Here is a 5,266-nt window from a genome sequence, read left to right on the forward strand (position 1 = left end):
GGTGGCTTTGGAGGGTCAAACTGCTCAAGTTTGCTGATAATTTTTATTTCTATTATCTATGGTGGCTTTGGAGGGTCAAAATGCTCAAGTTTGCTGGTAATAAATTGTTTTCTATTATCTATGGTGGCTTTGGAGGGTCAAAATGCTCAAGTTTGCTGGTAATAAATGTTTTTTATTTTCTATGGTGCTTTTGGAGGGTAAAAATGCTCAATTTTGCTGGTAATACATTTTTGTTATTTTCTATGGTGGCTTTGTAGGGTCAAAATGCTCAAGTTTGCTGGCAATATATATATTTTTTTATTTTTCTATGGTGGCTTTGGAGGGTCAAACTGCTCAAGTTTGCTGATAATAAATGTTTTTTATTTTCTATGGTGGCTTTGGAGGGTCAAAATGCTCAAGTTTGCTGATAATTTCTATTTTTTATTATCTATGGTGGCTTTGGAGGGTCAAAATGCTCAAGTTTACTGGTAATAAATGTTTTTTATTTTCTATGGTGGCTTTGGAGGGTCAAACTGCTCAAGTTTGCTGATAATTTTTATTTCTATTATCTATGGTGGCTTTGGAGGGTCAAAATGCTCAAGTTTGCTGGTAATAAATGGTTTTTATTTTCTATGGTGGCTTTGGAAGGTCAAAATGCTTAAGTTTGCTGGTAATAAATGGTTTTTATTTTCTATGGTGGCTTTGGAGGGTCAAAATGCTCAAGTTTGCTGGCAATATATATATTTTTTAATTTTCTATGGTGGATTTGGAGGGTCAAAATGAGCAAGTTTGCTGGTAATAAATGTTTTTTTATTTTCTATGGTGGCTTTGGAGGGTCAAACTGCTCAAGTTTGCTGATAATTTTTATTTCTATTATCTATGGTGGCTTTGGAGGGTCAAAATGCTCAATTTTGCTGGTAATAAATGTTTTCTATTATCTATGGTGGCTTTGGAGGGTCAAACTGCTCAAGTTTGCTGGTAATAAATGTTTTCTATTATCTATGGTGGCTTTGGAGGGTCAAAATGCTCAAGTTTGCTGGTAATAAATGTTTTTTTATTTTCTATGGTGCTTTTGGAGGATAAAAATGCTCAATTTTGCTGGTAATACATTTTTGTTATTTTCTATGGTGGCTTTGTAGGGTCAAAATGCTCAAGTTTGCTGGCAATATATAATTTTTTTATTTTTCTATGGTGGCTTTGGAGGGTCAAACTGCTCAAGTTTGCTGATAATAAATGTTTTTTATTTTCTATGGTGGCTTTGGAGGGTCAAAATGCTCAAGTTTGCTGATAATTTCTATTTTTAATTATCTATGGTGGCTTTGGAGGGTCAAAATGCTCAAGTTTACTGGTAATAAATGTTTTTTATTTTCTATGGTGGCTTTGGAGGGTCAAACTGCTCAAGTTTGCTGATAATTTTTATTTCTATTATCTATGGTGGCTTTGGAGGGTCAAAATGCTTAAGTTTGCTGGTAATAAATGTTTTCTATTTTCTATGGTGGCTTTGGAGGGTCAAAATGCTCAAGTTTGCTGGTAATAAATGTTTTTTATTTTCTATGGTGCTTTTGGAGGGTAAAAATGCTCAATTTTGCTGGTAATACATTTTTGTTATTTTCTATGGTGGCTTTGTAGGGTCAAAATGCTCAAGTTTGCTGGCAATATATAATTTTTTTATTTTTCTATGGTGGCTTTGGAGGGTCAAACTGCTCAAGTTTGCTGATAATTTCTATTTTTTATTATCTATGGTGGCTTTGGAGGGTCAAAATGCTCAAGTTTGCTGGTAATAAATGTTTTTTATATTCTATGGTGGCTTTGGAGGGTCAAAATGCTCAAGTTTGCTGATAATTTTTATTTTTTATTATCTATGGTGGCTTTGGAGGGTCAAAATGCTCAAGTTTGCTGGTAATAAATGTTTTTTTATTTTCTATGGTGGCTTTGGAGGGTCAAAATGCTCAAGTTTGCTGGCAATATATATTTTTTTATTTTCTATGGTGGATTTGGAGGGTCAAAATGCTCAAGTTTGCTGGCAATATATAATTTTTTTATTTTTCTATGGTGGCTTTGGAGGGTCAAACTGCTCAAGTTTGCTGATAATTTCTATTTTTTATTATCTATGGTGGCTTTGGAGGGTCAAAATGCTCAAGTTTGCTGGTAATAAATGTTTTTTATATTCTATGGTGGCTTTGGAGGGTCAAAATGCTCAAGTTTGCTGATAATTTTTATTTTTTATTATCTATGGTGGCTTTGGAGGGTCAAAATGCTCAAGTTTGCTGGTAATAAATGTTTTTTATTTTCTATGGTGGCTTTGGAGGGTCAAAATGCTCAAGTTTGCTGGCAATATATATTTTTTTATTTTCTATGGTGGATTTGGAGGGTCAAAATGATCAAGTTTGCTGGTAAATGGTTTTTTTATTTTCTATGGTGGCTTTGGAGGGTCAAAATGCTCAAGTTTGCTGGTAATAAATGTTTTTTATTTTCTGTGGTGGCTTTGGGGGGTTAAAATGCTCAAGTTTGCTGGTAATAAATGGTTTTTTTTTCTATAATGGCTTTGGAGGGTCAAAATGCTCAAGTTTGCTGGTAATAAATGTTTTTTTATTTTCTATGGTGGCTTTGGAAGGTCAAAGTGCTCAAGTTTGCTGGTAATAAATGTTTTTTTTTCTATGGTGGCTTTGGAGGGTCAAAAAACTCAAGTTTTCTGGTAAAATTTTTTTTATTTTCTATGGTGGCTTTGGAGGGTCAAAATGCTCAAGTTTGCTGGTAATAAATATTTATTTTCCATGGTGGCTTTGGAGGGTCAAACTGCTCAAGTTTGCTGGTAATAAATGTTTTTTATTTTCTGTGGTGGCTTTGGGGCGTTAAAATGCTCAAATTTGCTGGTAATAAATATTTGTTATTTTCTATGGTGACTTTGGAGGGTCAAAATGCTCAAGTTTGCTAGTAATAAATAATTGTTATTTTCTATGGTGACTTTGGAGGGTCAAAATGCTCAAGTCTGCTGGTAATAAATATTTTTCTTTTTCTATGGTGGCTTTGGAGGGTCAAAATGCTCAAGTTTGCTGGTAATAAATATTTGTTATTTTCTGTGGTGGCTTTGGAGGGTCAAAATGCTCAAGTTTGCTGGTAATAAATATTTGTTATTTTCTATGGTGGCTTTGGAGGGTCAAACTGCTCAAGTTTGCTGGTAATAAATATTTCTTATTTTCTACGGTGGCTTTGGAGGGTCAAAATGCTCAAGTTTGCTAGTAATAAATATTTCTTATTTTCTATGGTGGCTTTGGAGGGTCAAAATGCTCAAGTTTGCTGGCAATATATAATTTTTTATTTTCTATGGTGGCTTTGGAGGGTCAAAATGCTCAAGTTTGCTGGTAATAAATGTTTTTTATTTTCTATGGTGGCTTTGGACGGTCAAAATGCTCAAGTTTGCTGGTAAATATTTTTGTATTTTCTATGGTGGCTTTGGAGGGTCAAACTGCTCAAGTTTGCTGGCAATAAATATTTTGTTTATTTTCTATGGTGGCTTTGGAGGGTCAAAATGCTCAATTTTGCTGGTAGTAAATAGTTGTTAGTTTCTATGGTGACTTTGGAGGGTCAAACTGCTCAAGTTTGCTGATAATAAAAGTTTTTTTTTATCTTTTATGGTGGCTTTGGAGGGTCAAAATGCTCAATTTTGCTGGTAATAAATATTAGTTATTTTCTATGGTGGCTTTGGAGGGTCAAACTGCTCAAGTTTGCTGATATTTTATTTTTTTATGGTGGCTTTGGAGGGTCAAAATGCTCAAGTTTGCTGGTAATAAATATTTTTTTATTTTCTATGGTGGCTTTAGAGGGTCAAAATGCTCAAATTTGCTGGTAATTAATATTTTTTATTTTCTATGGTGGCTTTGGAGGGTCAAAATGCTCGAGTTTGCTGGTAATAAATGTTTTTTATTTTCTATGGTGGCTTTGGAGGGTCAAAATGCTCAAGTTTGCTGGTAATAAATGTTTTTTATTTTCTATGGTGGCTTTGGAGGGTCAAAATGCTCAAATTTGCTGGTAGTTAATATTTTTTATTTTCTATGGTGGCTTTGGAGGGTCAAAATGCTCTAATTTGCTGGTAATAAATGTTTTTTTATTTTCTATGGTGGCTTTGGAGGGTCAAAATGCTCTAGTTTGCTGGTAAAAATTATTTTAAATTTTATAACAAGACTTTTTGTTGTAGGTAAACATCAAGAACTCATCAAAGGACTGATCATATATTAAATAATTTGACAAGTGACTGTGAAATCAAAATTGCCTTGGACAGTGATTTAACTTGCATTTTTTATTTACTCAACATAAGTACCTAAAAGGGACAAGCGGTAAAAAATGGATGGATGGAAGTATCTATAAACAAGCCCTTGAATTGAACGGTTTGTTCGGTTTAAATTTGTTATAAAGAACTATTAAGTTTATGTAATGATTGACCAGTTATTGTCTATAGTTCGTTCTTTATATGCACTATCAATCCAATGGACATTTCGTGTTATTTGTGCAGAAATAATAATTAAAAAAGGACTTTAGAAAAAAATGGTCTCAGAGGCAGTACATCAATACATGTGCAAATAGTGAGTTCATAGTAGGACGACTGCACATGTTTGCCAACCAAATGGCCAAGTCCTAACTTTGTTTAATGAAGGATGTGGCGCAAATATTGTTGGAATCTAATGGTAAACAATGGCTGCTTGGGAAAGTAAAGGGTTGGTTGAAAACTCTTTATACTGTGTCGCCCTCTGGTGGCCTCACCGCGAACTACAATGATCCCAATGGAAGAAAATGGCGGTATTTCGTTGCAATTAAACCAGGAGCAATGACAGCAAACAAACCTTGCAATACATATAGTAATTTTTCTACACACCACACATTAAAATGTACAATCCTGAGAAAGTATCCACTTGTATGAAAACTGAACATGTAAAATTATAGTGGAAAACAGGAGCTGAGTCTTTGTTGAGCCTCTTTATTGTGCCACAAATAACAGCCAGTAGTTCTGAAAGAGGCCTTCGCATGTTTTTTGTTGTTGCCAAAATTGACATTTTGAAAGAAGGACAAAAGAAAAACAAGCTAATTTGGCATGAACGGTCAGAAACAAAAACAAGGTTGAGATGGAGGCAGCAGGGCCAAGTTAGTGGATTAGAGAAGCTTGGGGGCTTAAAGTAATGGAAATGATGGCAAAAGGTTGGTTGGAAATATGAAAGTTGGAATTAACATTTTTTATTTGAGGGGTGGTGATTACAAATGTGTGACCGAGTGAAACAAGGGGAACGCACACCAG

This window comes from Nerophis lumbriciformis, linkage group LG08, assembly GCF_033978685.3.
Source record: "Nerophis lumbriciformis linkage group LG08, RoL_Nlum_v2.1, whole genome shotgun sequence".
In the NCBI taxonomy this organism is placed as follows: Eukaryota; Metazoa; Chordata; class Actinopteri; order Syngnathiformes; family Syngnathidae; genus Nerophis; species Nerophis lumbriciformis.